This window comes from Pristiophorus japonicus, unplaced genomic scaffold (assembly GCF_044704955.1).
Source record: "Pristiophorus japonicus isolate sPriJap1 unplaced genomic scaffold, sPriJap1.hap1 HAP1_SCAFFOLD_224, whole genome shotgun sequence".
Taxonomy (NCBI): domain Eukaryota; kingdom Metazoa; phylum Chordata; class Chondrichthyes; family Pristiophoridae; genus Pristiophorus; species Pristiophorus japonicus.
The window spans coordinates 663,972-681,221 of record NW_027251951.1 but is presented as its reverse complement, the minus strand read 5'-3'; the positions used below and the strand labels follow the sequence as shown (position 1 = coordinate 681,221).

The 17,250-nt window shown below is 43.1% G+C and overlaps 1 pseudogene; it reads left to right on the top strand.

The window, feature by feature from the left end:
- LOC139245602 (T-cell surface protein tactile-like) overlaps positions 1-17,250 on the top strand; it is a 182,984-nt pseudogene that overhangs the window by 119,946 nt on the left and 45,788 nt on the right.

Here is a 17,250-nt window from a genome sequence, read left to right as displayed (position 1 = left end):
CGGTTATGTTACTGGACGAGCAATCCAGAGAACATGACTTCAAATGCCACCATGGCAGTTTGAATTCAGTTTAAGAAATCTGGATATATAAAAAGCTGTTATCAGTAAAAGTGACCATGAAGCTGTCGGACTGTCATAAAAAGTTGACTGGTTCACTAATGTGCTTGGGGAAGGAAATGTGCTGTTCTTACCCAGTCTGCCCCCAGTCCCACACCAATGTGGTTAACCCTTAACTGCCCTCTCAAGTAATCTAGCAGGCCACTCATTTGTATCAGACTAGAGATGAGCAATAAATAGCCTTGCCAGCGATGACCCCATCCTGAAAAATGAATATTAAAAAAAATGCACCTTCTTGTGATTTTTGTGCACACTCAATTTTCTCAATACAATTAAAGGCACACTGCCCATCATCACCATAGGCAGTCCCTCGAAACAAGGGTGACTTGCTTCCACGCCAAAAAGGGATGAGTTCTCAGGTGTTTCAATGAAGACTTAATATTCCAGATCCAGAACTTCATCTTGAAGGGTGGAAGATGCCTGTGGGTGGATTTTTTTAATGTGTGGTGGCCGTTGCACACCAGCCACCGCACGGGCTTGATAGAGCTAGGTCTTGGTCCAGTGGCAAGGGTTAACCAAGACAACTGGAGATCAGTTCTGCTGCACGGACCTAGTGCACACATATATTGCAGTGTGGGCTGGCCCATGCTGCCCCTGCACCCTCGCCTCTTCTGGGCCCCGATCACATCCCTCTGTGAACTCTTGCCGCTCCTTCACCCCGACTTTGCCACTCCTGCTGTACCTGCTCATACTGCAATCAGCCATCACCCTCCTGCAGCGGTATGCTGCTCCCTCTAATGGCCATGGCCTGCTGATGGCCTTGCAGGCCGGGACCGCGCCGATTTCTGGGCAGGGCCGCCACATGCTGTCCTTAGAGGCCATTAGGGGGACACTGCCCAACAGCTTCAATCGCACACTGGTGACTTCACTGCCCATTGTGCAACTGAGAGACATGGAGCAGGAAACCCCAGCTTCAATTCTTGTTCTCTGTTGAGTTAACTCATCACTGTTGGGCGAGGGAGAAAAGGAATGGCATTAAAATTAACCTCGCAGCCCAGGCTAAGTAGAGGAAAAATGATTCCTGATTGGTGCTCCTGATTGCTATCCAGTGACTCCTGTTGGAAAACCCACATGTGGACAATTGATTTTTGTCTTGACCGTTAGGGCAGTAATCTAGTAGGACAGACTAGAGGAATGGCATTAAAATCCGTTATCGCACCTATCCCCCTCCCCGCCTCCTATTTTCATTCATTTATTTCAATGAATGAAAATGGGGCAAGTTCAATAAAGAGCAGATGATCTTCTCTGTCAAATTACCACCCAGGCAGTGAAGCTGAAAATCTACCCCCGGATAAGGACAGGAGAAAGCTCATTTATGATAAGACCGTGATCAAAGTTTTGGAGTTGGTTGAGGGATATATGTTGTCCAGGACACTGGGAGATTTCCCTGCTCTTCCTTGAATAATGCCATGGGATCTTTTATATACATTTAGAAAAGCAAAATTTGGTCAGGCAGAGTCAGCGTGGATTTATGAATGGGAAATCATGTTTGACAAATTTGCTGGAATTTTTGAGGATGTAACGATCAGGGTGGATAAAAGGGAACCAGTGGATATGGTGTATGTGGACTTCCAGAAGGCATTTGACAAAGTGCCACATAAAAGGTTACTGCACAAGATAAAAGTCCATGGGGTTGGGGGTAATATATTAGCATGGATAGAGGATTGGCTATCAAAGAGAAAACAGAGAGTCGGGATAAATGGTTCATTTTTGGGTTGGTAATCAGTAACTAGTGGGGTGCCGCAGGGATCAGTGCTGGGACCCCAACTATTTACAATCTATATTAATGACTTGGAAGAAGGGACTGAATATAACGTAGCCAAGTTTGCTGATGATACAAAGATGGTAGAAAAAGCAATGTGTGAGGAGGACACAAAAAAATCTGCAAAAGGACATAGACAGGCTAAGTGAGTGGGTAAAAATTTTGCAGATGGAGTATAATGTTGGAAAGTGTGAGGTCATGCACTTTGGCAGAAAAAAATCAAAGAACAGGTTATTATTTAAATGGAGAGAGTTTGCAAAGTGCCGCAGTACAGCGGGACTTGGGGATACTTGTGCAAGAAACACAAAAGGTTGGTATGCAGGTACAGCAAGTGATCAGGAAGGCTAATGGAAGCTTGTCATTTATCGCAAAGGGGATGGAGCATAAAAGCAGGGAAGTCTTGCTACAGTTGTATAGGGTATTAGTGAGGTCAATCTGGAATACTGTGTGCAGTTTTGGTTCCCTTATTTATGAAAGGATATACTTGCTTTGTAGGCAGTTCAGAGAAGGTTCACAAGGTTGATTCTAGAGATGACGGGGTTGTCTTATGAGGAAAGATTGAGTAGGTTGGGCCTCTACTCATTAGAATTCAGAAGAATGAGAAGTGATCGTATCAAAACGTATAAGATTATGAGGGGGCTTGACAAGGTGAATGCAGAGAGGATGTTTCCACTGATAGGGGAGACTAGAACTAGAGGGCAAAATCATAGAATAAGGGGCCGCCCATTTAAAACAGAGATGAGAAGAAATTTCTTCTCTCAAAGAGTTGTAAATCTGTGGAATTCGCTGCCTCAGAGAGCTGTGGAAACTGGGACATTGAATAAATTTAAAACAGAAATAGACAGTTTCTTAAACGATAAGGGAATAAGGGGTTATTGGGAGCGGGCAGGGAGGTGGACCTGAGTCCATGATCAGATCAGCCATGATCGTATTGAATGGCGGAGCAGGCTCGAGGGGCTGCATGGCCTACTCCTGCTCCTATTTCTTATGTTCTTATGTTCCTCTATCCAGCTGAGCAGGCAGGCAGGGCCTCAGTTTAACGTTTTATCTGAAAGACAGAATCCCTGACAATGCTCAGTACTGCACCAAAGTGCCAGCCTAGATGATATGCTAAAATCATGGAGTGGGGCTTGAACCCTTAACCTTCTGACTCAGAGACAAAAGTGCCACCACTGAGCCAAGCTGGCACTGGTAACTGTGAAAGAAATGCAGCTTTAGCAAGGTGTTCAATGTCACTGTACCACTGGCCAATCATTTTCTGAAGCAGCTTCCTCCAAACTCTAACCCAAATGTACAGAATATTTTGGTGTCTTTTAAAGAAATTAAGAATAAATTGACGCTTGATATTTGCCTGTTGACATGGCAATATTCATGTATGTTGTGTGGAAGTAAAGATTATTTCTATGAATTCAGATGATCGCAACAAATCTCTTTGAAAATATAAATTTTGGAACTTTCATGTTTCAGCTGAACCAACGACTCCACAAATTCATGAGGATTTAGAATATTTTGCTCTGAATAAACTACACCTGGCAAGTATTATAATCTTCTCCACTAATAAAATTCTGCTGCTTTCATGTTTTTTAAGAGTCCTCCCACAATTTGCATTGATGTGCACTGCGATTAATCTCTTTTGTTGAAGCTTGTACGTATTGTGTTTTAAAAATCTGTGGCAGCTTTGTTAATCAGAAAGTCCCAAGGTTTTCTCGCTACATACTCACACACACACACACACATACACGCACACACACACACTCACACACACACACACACGTACACACCACACACACACACACACACACACGTACACACCACACACACGCACACACACACACACACACACACACACGTACACACACACACACACACACACACACACACGAACACACCACACACACACACACACGTACACACACACACACACACGTACACACACACACACACACGTACACACCACACACACGCACACACACACACACACACACACACACGTACACACACACACACACACACACACACACACGTACACACACACACACACACACACACACACACGTACACACACACACACACACACACACACACACACTGTGGAAATGTATTTTTATCTAAGCTGATACCAAACGGTATTTGTGTGCCTTTTGATTAAAATGGAGTCCTGGCCCTTCCAGAACTTTCTGCATTTTAGCAGCCAGCTTATTTTAAACAGCTAAACCTGCTGTTAGATGACTGATGGTTATCAGACAGCTAGGAGACAAGTCATGCTGAGACAAGTAACCCCCATGGTGCTCTCCTATTGTCTACACTACAGGAGTTCCATGTCACCCCACCCTTATCTTCTAGCCATTATCTCTTTCCTTTACCTCATCCATTTGAAGCAAACAGGTAAACTGACCAGGAAATTGGATAATCCTGATACAATACAAGACAGGTGATAGCCCATTACCTATGACTCATGGAGTAATGGCCGTTTGGCTTTCTGATAACCCTGACAAAAGGAAATATCTTGACACCATTTCAGTACCAGGATATAGTAATTAACTCTTTATCTGTATTCACTGACTGTGAGACAGAGCAATACACAGGGAGAGGCCAGAACTTGGGTTTTACTGTATAAATATCTTGTGAAGCTGTACCATTGCGGAGGTTTCATTTTGCCCTTGACTGAGTGAAACCTACCCCTTGCAAGCAAGTAAATTAAAAGGGAAACTTCCATCGGAGCTGTAAGTGTCGGAGTCATTCTTTTCTGAGGTCGAGATTTCGACAGTTATTGGAGATTCCACCGAGATGCATACTCTCTGTTCTGTGAGTAAAACGGATACAGGCATAGTGCCTCTCCAGTGAAAGGCTTCAGTGGCCAAACAAGGTGAGCCTTTGCTCACAAGAGGTTTTCTTCACTGTTGAATCGCAGATGTAATCTGTTGTCCACAGCTGAGGTACTGCATCTACAAGACTCGGCATTTAAAAGTTAAAGGTATTTTTTTTATAACCATTTCTTTCTCAGCTCGCCAGCAGAAGAGAACAGGTTCTGGAAAAAATCTCGAGACAGCCCGGGGAAGGTTTCAGTAGGTAAGGAAGCGCTAGTCGATCGAAAAGGGTTCCAGGTTCTTATGTGATAAGATTTTTATTGTTTTTAATTCGGAAGGGGTTCTTATGTGATAAGACTATTAAAAGAAAAGAAAAAAGAAAGCGCTAATAATCGATCGAAGGTTCTTATGTGATAAGATTTTTATTGTTTTTAATTCGGAAGGGGTTCTTATGTGACAAGACTATTAAAAAAAAAGAGCGCAATCGATCAAAGAGTTTGGGTACGGAACCTTAAGTTTTATCAGCTGTTATTAGGATAAGTTAAGGACTCGGTCTGTAGTGGCGTACAACGCAGACTGAGAATTTGTTTAGAGGTTATGATTTGTGTACTCACGGGAATATTGTTTGTTGTCCTTGTATTACTGTTGTGTGCAATACCTTTGTGAGTCATTGCCATTAGAGAAACGGGAAGAGTCACTAGGGAATATTGTGATTCGGAAAAAAAAACACAAGGATTGATTAAGAAAAGAAACAGTAACTGATTGATCAACTACGATTGGTTCGTGCCAACATATCTCACACACCCAGACTGAGCCCGAATTAAGAGCCTTTTCAGGCCACGTAACGGCCAGGAGAAGTGGGCGTAGAGAACTCGGTTGGCCGAAAGGATTGTGAGATCAGAAACTGTGGAAAATCTTAAATCATCCAGAATAGGTGCCGGAGCAAGTTAAAACACCACAAAAGGCACACCAGCCTATGTCATGCTCCAGAATTGTGGTCAGTCTTCAATTGACCAAAGAAACAAAAAACGGTAAAGTGGACTAAGGGTGAAAACAGGCCATTTCCACCCGATGGTTCATTTAATTTAGAGAGAACAACTTGTCTCCAGGAGTGTCTTATAAACAGAGATCCAGGTAAAAAAAAAAAGGAAAGTAATAGAAAAGGCCTGGGTTCCGATTCTTCAAGCCCATGTAAAATTAACAGAGGAAGTAAATCAAATGAAAAAAAAAGAGAACCTGATAGTGACTTATGAAAAAAAAAATGAAGCTAGTAAAAGAAAAAGCTTTATTGAATGGAGAGAGACTTGTGAATGTCTTGTCTTTGAATGAGAGTGCGTGAATGTCTTGTCTTTGAATGAGAGTGCTTCTGTCTTTTTTCCTTGTGTCTGGAAACCTGTTTGGAAAAGTTGTGGAGCTGCCTGTTTGTTTTAGCTCCACCCACTTTTTCAAACAAAGTGAAGTTTTTTAACCCTTCATAGTGTTGTCCTGTATGTGGGAAGTTTAAGACATTTTAAGTTAGAAGCGCAGGTGTGGATTTATTCGGATGAGAGGTTACGGAGCTAGGAAATGCACAAAGGATAGGTTTGTTGAGACATGGTCCCGGTGGTTAAAATTTGTAATGCTTTTTTTTTAAAAAGCCTTTGTGGGTCTCTCGAGGTGCAGGCTGGGGGAGTACACTCTCATTGTCCTTGGTGTAAATTCTTGGTACAAAAGCTTCTAGCTCAGTAAGAGGATTTTTTTGATAAAGAGTGACAGTACAATAGTTGAATTGGGATTTTGAGATATTTCAGGTGATCTCTTGATCAACATTTTGGGTGTATTGGAAAAATCTTGGGTTTGGAAGCCTTTTAATAAAATTAGAAAACAAGTACTTTACATTCTGTGATCTGTGAATCACCATAAGCATAAATGAGAAGTCCGTGTAACACACAGATTTGTCCAGTTCAGAAGCCCACACAAATATTCTCACAATGCTTAAAGGATGTGGAATGAAGTATCCCGGAATGCTTTTCAGAACCTTAAACAGTCCCTCACTTCAGCACCCGCCTTGGGATTACCAGATTACACTAAGCTATTCAACTTATTTGTGCATCACAAGTCGGGTTTTGCACAATCTGTTTTGACTCAGTTACATGGGGACAGGCAGCGACCGGTAGCGTATTTCAGTACCCAACTAGACCCAGTGGCACCGGACTACCAGGATGTCTTCCTTCATTGGCAGCAGCTTATTATGCTATGCAACAGGCTCAGACAATAACTCTAAATCATCAGACCATTTTATATATCCCACACTCTGTCGAGATTTTACTTACTAAATGTGCCACCCAACACCTAACCTCCGCAAGAACCACCAAATACGAGGTCGAACTGTTATCAAATCCGAACCTTGTCATCAAAAGATGCACTACCTTAAATCCAGCCACTCTACTCCCCACGGAAGACGACGGCGAACCCCATTCATGTGAAATGGTAACCGAATTAGTGACTAAACCACGTATCAATCTAACAGATGTACCAATGTGTAACCCTGATCTAGTGTACTATGTTGACGGATCAGCCTTACGAAATGATAGGGGCCAACCTAGAGCGGCTTATGCAATTGTAACTCAGTTTAATGTTGTCGAAACAGCCTCTCTTCCAGACTCCTTTTCAGCCCAACAAGCCGAATTGTTTGCGTTAACTCGAGCCTGTATTCTGGCTGAAGGACACACAGTTAATATCTACACTGACTCCAGGTATGCTTTTGGGGTATCACATGACTATGGACAAATTTGGAAGATTCGCGGGTACCTGACTTCTTCAGGAACCCCTATCAAAAATGCAGAACAAGTGGAAAATCTCCTGCGAGCCATTCAATGCCCCTTAAAACTTGCCATTATCAAATGCCAAGCACATACAGGCCAGTCGAATGAGGTGGCACTTGGGAATGCCAGAGCTGATAATGCAGCTAAGTCAGCAGCTCTGTCGAAAGGGGGGATGCAGGTGTCATTGTTCCCACTGAGGAAAAATAATTGCTCAGACCCGCCACCCACTATTAATGACGTGCTGGCCTTTCAGACACAGGCCAGTACGGAGGAGGTGGTGACCTGGACGAAGGATCAATGTTATAAAAATCCAGAAGGAATATGGGTTCACCATGACGGCCGCGTGGTGGCCCCTAGATCCTTACTTCCATGGATTGCCCGATGTGTTCATACATTCACACATGCAGGCAAAGGGGGATTGGCAGATTATATTTTGGCAACTTGGTATGCACCAGGTATTTCGGCAATTGCAAAACAAATCTGTGAAAATTGTGTTACCTGTCAGACAATGAATCCGGGTAAGACGGAAAAAGTAGAATCTGCCTCCCACCCAAATCCAGTCGTGCCTTTTGTACATTTACAAATGGATTTTATTGAATTACCTATGTGTATGGGATTCAAGTATGTATTAGTTATTGTAGATGTGTTCTCTAGATGGATTGAAGCCTTTCCATGTAAAAAGGCCGATGCCACTACGGTTGCTAAATGTTTGTTAAAAGAAATTGTACCGCGCTTCGGAATCCCTGCTAAGCTTTCCAGTGATAACGGGTCACATTTCACGGGAACTGTCATAAGAGAAATGTGTAAAGCTTTACAGATTAATCAACGTTTTCATTGCAGTTATCATCCACAATCAGCTGGACTTGTTGAAAGATATAATGGAATGCTTAAAAATAAGCTGGCAAAACTATGCAATGACACTGGACTGAAATGGACAGAACTGCTGCCCTTAGCTTTGATGGTAATGCGATCTGCAACCAACAGAACAACAGGCTTGTCACCACATGAGATAGTTATGGGACGTCCCCAACGACTACCTTTTACAGCACCATTTACGGCAAAACAGATGGACATCCACAAAATGGAGGAAAATATGTTGAATTATTGTATTGCACTAACCAAATGTATTTCCAGCTTTCATTCACAGGTAAAGGAAGCCCAAGTCAAGCCAGCGGAAGGGAAGTGTCATAACCTGGAGCCAGGGGAATTCGTTTACATCAAGATTTTTAAAAGGAAAAGCAGACTACAGCCAAGATTCGAAGGACCATACCAGGTCTTGCTGGCGACCAATACTGCAATCAAGGTAAAGGAAAGACCAACATGGATCCACGCATCCCATTGCAAACGGGCACCCGACCAGGAGGAAGGGACGAAGGAATCAGAGGAACAGAAAAAGGAAGACTGAATAAAGAACTGTATGGACTATGGGGACTGATGGTGCTGGGCTTGACAGGGTTTTACTTCGCATTATTGATTACACCAGGGGTACAGACCCACCACCGAAGGGAATTGCACGTAAACGTATTTATGGCACTGAGTCATAGGTATGCTCAAGAAAGAAACTTGTCGAGTTGCTGGATATGTTCCCATGTACCTGTCCACTCCAGTGAGGGTATTCCCCTGAGATCTGTCCCCTTTAACGAATCAGAAATGGTAGAATGGTTGACAGTGCAAAACAGGACAAAACTAACTAAGGGGCCAGAAACAAAGGAGCAAACAGAATGGAGGTCGGCAGGGTATAAACTTACAGCCTTCCAGGGATGGTACCAGCCCAATTATGATAATAACCATCAGCCTCCCTTCCTAAGCATTACTCCCAGAATAAGAAATCCTGAGGGTATAATATGCCTAGTGAGTAATGAGACAAAAGGACCAGAAATGGGACGCAGCAAGTGTTCCCAAATGATTAAATGGCAAGCCACAACTAATCCGACTGAGAGAAAGATAGCAACCGTTGGCTGGACAACGGTCCATAACAAAGCCCCAGGTGAAGGGTGGGAAGGTGAGACCACTCGAGTAGGGACAGTGCGAAAGGACCAGGAGCTGACGTCCTATAATTGCACCTACTTTATTTGTGGCCATAAAGCCTACCCATGGTTACCAGCCAACTGGACAGGGTCCTGTTACTTAGGATATGTGGTACCCCTTATCAGATCAGTAAGGACTCTAAGGGAGGCCTATGGAAGCCACAGATTTAAACAGGATTTAACGTGGCTAAACGGAATATTCAAGGTAATGGTGCCACCCTATGGAATAGCATCGACCGAATGGCAGTTACGGGAACTGGCTAACTTAGTAGAATCAGTAGCCAACGCAACTTCCCAAGCCTTTGAAGGGATAAATGACGAAATGGTAGCTATTCGAACAGTGGCTCTCCAAAATCGTATGGCCTTAGATTATCTCCTAGCCAAGGAGGGAGGGACATGCGCATTAATAGGTGAAGAATGCTGTACATATATCCCAGATAAATCAGAAGATATCGGCAGTCTAGCTGAAAACATCAGGATGGTTGGGAGCCCTGGGGAAATCTGTGGTACAGGGTTTGATCATATTCCTGCTGATAGTCTTCGCCCTGTATCTATTATTTGTCGTCATTAAGTGTTGCTGTGCCAGGGTTGGAGAAACTATGTTACCTACCGAGACCACGGCTAGAGTTATGGTCGCAACAACTGCTGAAGGCTCTTGTGTAGAAATGGAAATGGAGAGACTGTACAAGATCAGAATGGATTGAGTTGTCCTTGTGAAGGACAAAATGGGGGAATGTGGAAATGTATTTTTATCTAAGCTGATACCAAACGGTATTTGTGTGCCTTTTGATTAAAATGGAGTCCTGGCCCTTCCAGAACTTTCTGCATTTTAGCAGCCAGCTTATTTTAAACAGCTAAACCTGCTGTTAGATGACTGATGGTTATCAGACAGCTAGGAGACAAGTCATGCTGAGACAAGTAACCCCCATGGTGCTCTCCTATTGTCTACACTACAGGAGTTCCATGTCACCCCACCCTTATCTTCTAGCCATTATCTCTTTCCTTTACCTCATCCATTTGAAGCAAACAGGTAAACTGACCAGGAAATTGGATAATCCTGATACAATACAAGACAGGTGATAGCCCATTACCTATGACTCATGGAGTAATGGCCGTTTGGCTTTCTGATAACCCTGACAAAAGGAAATATCTTGACACCATTTCAGTACCAGGATATAGTAATTAACTCTTTATCTGTATTCACTGACTGTGAGACAGAGCAATACACAGGGAGAGGCCAGAACTTGGGTTTTACTGTATAAATATCTTGTGAAGCTGTACCATTGCGGAGGTTTCATTTTGCCCTTGACTGAGTGAAACCTACCCCTTGCGAGCAAGTAAATTAAAAGGGAAACTTCCATCGGAGCTGTAAGTGTCGGAGTCATTCTTTTCTGAGGTCGAGATTTCGACAACACACACACACACACACACACACGTACACACACACACACACACACACACACACACACACACGTACACACACACACACACATACACACACACACACGCACACACACACACACACGTACACACACACACACGTACACACACACACACACACACACACACACACACACACACACACACACACACACACACGTACACACCACACCGCAGCAGCTCACCACAAATGGAAAAAAAACTGATCAATTCAGCTGGGCAATTGGTTTCTTCTGAACCCATTCCTCCTACCTCGAAATCTTTTCCCTCAAGGTTGCTGCAATGTTACTGACCCATGTCTTGACTACCAAGCACTGTCTAGTGAACTGAGCATTACATGGTCAGCCATCTGACTTTTCATGGTAACCCTCCAGAATTGAAAGGAACTTAACGGTGAGATTATTTACATGATAATATTGCCTACTTTGATGGTTCAGCAGCTTCAATCTTTTAGGGTTATATACCCCTTCTTAACATGTGAAGATTATTTGTTAAGGTACATTGGCCTTTGCTAACTCTTTATTAATTTAGGAAGATTTAATAATTTGTTAATGTTTAAAGTTTATTATTTTGTACACAAGCTTTATCACAGACTTCTATGTTTAATACTAATAAATTTGACAATAGCGACCCCTATAGATGTCATCTGGCTCTGACATCCTGTAATGTCAATTGAAATTCCACTCCCAGCGACACATTTGTCAGACTATCAGTGGAAATGAAATGCTGCATCGTTATTCTTCTAGAATTTAAAAATCTCTAATACATCTCAAAACTTCACCAAACACAGAGGTTGAGAGGTACTGCCAATTGTCACTATTCTGTACATTTGAGTGAATGTTTTTTTAACCATAAATAAAACATTTGTTTTTTGATTCAGAATGCTACTTGTGTCTCACGAAAAGCATATCCAGAGCCAAATATCATATTCTACTTGGATGGATTTCCTCTTCAAGATGGGGATAATGGTATGGAAACTTTGCATTTTACTATAAGCATAATTAGTCGTGTTTTTCTAAATATCACTCAGCTGGATAAAAAATGATAAAACTTGTAGTGAGTGGCACGACTGCCTGTGTGGTATTGTGAGCCTACAACTCATCTTCTCCTGCACTGCTGTGCTGATTCTTCATTAATTCACTAATTCCAGCTCTGTAAATACCCACTTTTTAACCATTCATCATGAATGTGCTTAGTGACCTTAACAAGCTCTGAACAAGCAAGATTCATCTTTTTAAATAATATTTGTTAATGTTCCTTAATCTAGGGGTCTCCAAGTCTTTACCTGTGTACCATGGAGCCTCAGGGGCCATATATAAAAGTTAAATCTTTGTTGCCATTAATTCCCATTGATCTCAAATTGCTGATTCTAACAGATCTTGGTGTTATGATTTATAATTTGTCCATCAAAGAGGCAACAGCACTAAAAACCGTTGTTACTAAAACCTCCAAGCACCAAACTCAAATTCAAACAGACAAAACAGCAAATAAAAAATACAAGTTCAAATAGGACTATGTTGCCTGGGCTTTGGGGCTGGATTGCCAGGGTTGGGAGTTAAATGTGACTCTAGAGCTGTAGGTTTCACACCCCTACTGTAATCCTTTTAGGAAGGAGTGAGAATGCTCAAAGAAGCACTAAATTCTAATGAATAATCCAGCTACCGGTATATTCTATCTCTTTTAAATTGTACTTAACATTTTTACTGAAGTTAGTGAATTTCAGTCTCATTGTACTGCAACTATACTCAGTGATCAAAATGTTGACAGATGAACATACAAAAAGGGCAAGCAAAAACCAGTAGGACCATCGAATTGGCCCATCCAGTTGATGCTGTAACTACACGGAGTCCATCACAAGTGATGCCATTATATTATTTTATTTATTCCTGTGACAGTAAATAACTGGAGTGCCTCCTTGATGTGATGGTTGCTATTGTACATGGCTTTTGAATTTTTCATGGGGTGCACGAACAAGGAGTCAGCCTATGGATTCAAGTCCCACACCAGAGACTTGAGCACATCATCTAGGCTATCACTTCAGTGCAGTATCTTATATCAACTCAGATAAGTTGTTGAACTGAGGCCCCATCTGCCCTTTCAGATGGACATGAAAAATCCCATGCACTATTAGTAGAAGAGTAGAGGAGTTCACCTCGTGTCCTGGCCAATATTTATCTCTCAATCAACACATTAAGAAAACAGATTATCTGGCCACTACCTCATTGCTGTTTGTGGGAACTTGCTGTGATCAAATTGGCTGTCGTGTTTCCTACATTACAACAGTGACTTCACTTTAACGCAGTAGTGACATTGGTTGTAAAGTGTTTTGGTACGTTCGAAGCTTGTAAATATAAATGCAAGCTCATTCTTTCTTCGTTGCCCTTCACATTGTATCTGGTTTGTTTGGAGCATAAGAAAAATGCTGAAAATGGACTCAAATGTTTTTCAGGTTCTGTTATAACATCAGAAGTCTTCCTGGACTCAAAAGGCTTGTATGAAGTGAAAAAAAGATTGTCCTCAGAGATTAAAGCAGACCAATGGAAGCTTGTTTGGTGCGATGCTGTGTTCTCATTGCCAGGAAATAATAGCAGAGTTATGCAGTCTAAAAAGATACCCCTGAATAACTATGAGTATTGCTTGCTGTGAAATAGTTATAGACAGCCATTAGAAATACAACAATCCAACAGTGAAAGATCCACTTATTGTCAATCCTTGTAGTTTCAATAAAACATAATTATATTTTTCTCAATGTCTTTGATTACCAAACTTATTGATATTCATCGACCTGAAATGTTAACTCTGTTTCTTTCTCCAGCGATGCTGCCTGACCTGCTGAATATTTCCAGCATATTCTGTGGATTTCCTATTATTTTTATACTGCATTGCTATCTGCACACACTGGGCTCAAGTTTCGGCCTGATTTGCTCTTATTTTTTTGGAGCAACTAGTTTAGAATGGAGCATCGTAGACATTGCAATTCTCGGCATTTAGTTTACTCCAGTTCTAGTGTGTTAGAATAGTTTCATTTTAGAACAGATTTTTTTTCAAAAGGGGGCGTGTCCAGCCACTTACGCCTGTTTTGCAAGTTTAGGCAGTAAAAACTTACTCCAAACTAACTTAGAATGGAGTAAGTGTAGATTTTTGTACGCTCAGAAAAACTTTGCCTACACTTTATAAATTAGGCGTAGGGAACGAGAGATGGGGGGTGAGAAGGGAAGTTTATAAGCATTAAACACTTCACTTTTACAAATAAAGAGCCAGCATCAATAATAAATGATAAATAAATCAATAAATCAATCAAAAAAAATTAAAAAATTAAAAATAAAATATAATAAAAATATCAAACAAAAAAAACCCAATAAAAAATAAAAAATTAAAAAAATAATTTAAAAATCAATCAATCAATAAAATATTAAGTTTCTACTCACCTACTGCAGCACCGGGAGCCCTTTAACAGCGTGCTGGGATGGCCCCCCGCCCCCCCAGGAGATGCCGGTCAGGTGGGCCCCGCCGCCAACAACGCCGCTTCGGGCGGGGCCCGCACCCAGCAGATGATCGCCCCCACCAAGGACTTCGGGCGCGATCGCCCCCAGTGAGATGCCGAGCAGGTGGGCCCCACCACCATGGACGAAGCTGGGCCACTGCGGAGGACTTCGGGCAGGGCCCGCGCCGAGCGAGATGCCGGGCGGGTGGGCCACGCCGACAACGACAACGCCGACGCCTGCAATGAGAAGCTGGGCTGCCACCAAGGACTTTGGGCGGGACCCACCCCCAGCGAGGTGCCGGGCGGACAGGCCCCGCCGCCGTCAACGATGCCACTTCAAGCGGGGCCCACACCCAGGAGATGCTGGGCCGCCACCGATGACTTCGGGCAGGGCCTGCCCCCAGTGAGATGCCGGACGGGCCCCGCCGCCGATGAGGTAAGAGGTGTCAGGCCACTCGGCCCGAGATAGGGGCGACGTCCCTTCGGCCAGGGATAGGGTCGTCGTCCGGAGACAGGACGCGCTGGGAGGGCCAGGACTTGGACTGCACACACGTGCGTGCAGCCCAATGGCCTCCAACAGTGACACCATCTAGTGGCTAGTGATACCAAAAGTACATACATGACAATACCTCCTCTGAGATATTAACACAGTCTTTTACAAATTGAGACAGGCTTGTGCGCAACTGCCGGCACTATTTTTGGCGCAAAGCTGTAGCTCCGCCCCCAGCAGCTCCTGCTGTGCCACGCCGAGCTGGAAACGGCCCTACAGATATCGGAGAATTGCGATGTAAGTATTCGGCACAATTTTTATTCTACAAATTAGGTGGGCCTCTCCGATGTGCGCCGTTCTAGTCGGGGTCTGAAACTTGAGCCCACTGTGTTAATCCATAGTATACAATTGAACAGAAGAGGCATTGTTATCTTAGTCAATATCATATTTGAGGTGATCTACAACTCACCTCGGCTATTGGGTCAATAAGGCATATAACATGTAGCTGAGTTGGGGTTTGTCCTTTATCCCAACAAAGTAAATTGTGAAATTAAATTCAATAAATCTGGTACAAAAGCAAAATACTGCAGTTGTTGGAAATCTGAAATAAAAACAGAAAATGCTGGAAATATTCAGCGGATCAGGCAGCATCTGCGGAGAGAGAAACAGAATTAAGATTTCCAGTCGATGAATTTCAATAAATCTCCTAATTTGTGGGCTAGCATCAGAGAAATTTACCATAAAAGCTGCTGGATTATCATAAAAACCCAACTGATTCACTAATGTCCTTCTAGGAACCAGCCACCCACACCTGATATGATGTACGTGAGACTCTACTCCCACACTATGTGTTATGTATGCAATAACTGTTAGACTGTGTATTGTTTAACTCCAAGAGGTAGGACCTTGGCTCTGCTTTTTTAAGGCCCAGAGTGACTAATATACAAAGTGGCTGGCCTTTTATACTTGGGCTGCACACACATATGTGCAGCCCAATGGCCTCCAACAGTGACACCATCTAGTGGCTAGTGATTCCAAAAGTACATACATGACAATACCTCCTCTGAGATAGTAACACAGTCTTTTAAAAATTGAGACGGTCCAGTGTTTTATGCTCCAGGTTGATCGTCCCAGCTCAACTCCAGCCTTGGGTGAGTGTTCAGAGTCTGTTGTGACTGGTGGCTGGGTGGCTGACCTGGTGGGAGTGGCAATGGCCATGTTAGGGATTGAAAGTCCATTTTTATTGAATATGTCAGTGATTGAAAGTCCCAATTCACTGATGACCACTGAGCCCTCTGATGACTGGGGATATGTTGGTTGGTCGTCGATTGTCTCTTCCTCCGGTTCATCTGTGGGCCGCAGCTTTGTCTGATCCATATGTTTCCTGCATGTTTGCCCATTTTTGAGCTTGACAATAAATACTCTGTTGCCCTCCTTGGCCATGACAGTACCAGCGATCCACTTGGGACCCTGACCATAATTCAGAACATATACAGGAACCTTTACAGAAATATCGCGTGACACAGCTGCGCGATCGTGATAGCATTGCTGACTTTGTCTTCTATATTCAACATGATTATTCAAGTCAGGGTGTACAAGAGATAGCTTGGTCTTAAGACCTCTCTTCATCATTAGTTCAGCAGGCAAGACCACGGTAAGCATGTGTGGTCTTGTCCTGTAACTCAGCAGTATGCATGACAGTCGGGTCTGCAGTGACCCTTGGGTTACTCGATTCATACTCTGCTTTACGATTTGGACAGCACGTTCTGCTTGCCCATTGGATACAGGTTTGAATGGTCCTGACGGTACATGTTTGATACCATTGAGTTTCATGAACTCTTGAAACTCCTGATTGGTGAAGCACAATCCGTTGTCGCTAAGAACGATGTCAGGCAGACCATGTGTCACGAACATGACATTGAGATTCTCAATGGTAGCTGTAGATGTGCTGGATGACATGATTATACACTTTATCCACTTCGAATATGCATCCAACACAATTAAAAATATCTTCCCAGGACGGGACCTGCAAAGTCTATGTAGATCCTGGACCATGATGCTTTGTTGAGCTGCATGCAAGTGTTGCACTGATGCACACATGATTCCAGCTCAGAGTCAATTCCCAGCCACCATACATGAGACCAGCCGATGCTTTCATGATTACAATGCTGGAATGTGTGCTATGTAGCTCACGTACAAATTTCTCTCTCCCTTTCTTGGGCATTTCAACACGATTGCCCCACAGTAAGCAATCCGACTGAATCGACAGTTCGTCGTTCTGATGAATGTAAGGTTTGGTCTCTTCGGACATTTGCTTGG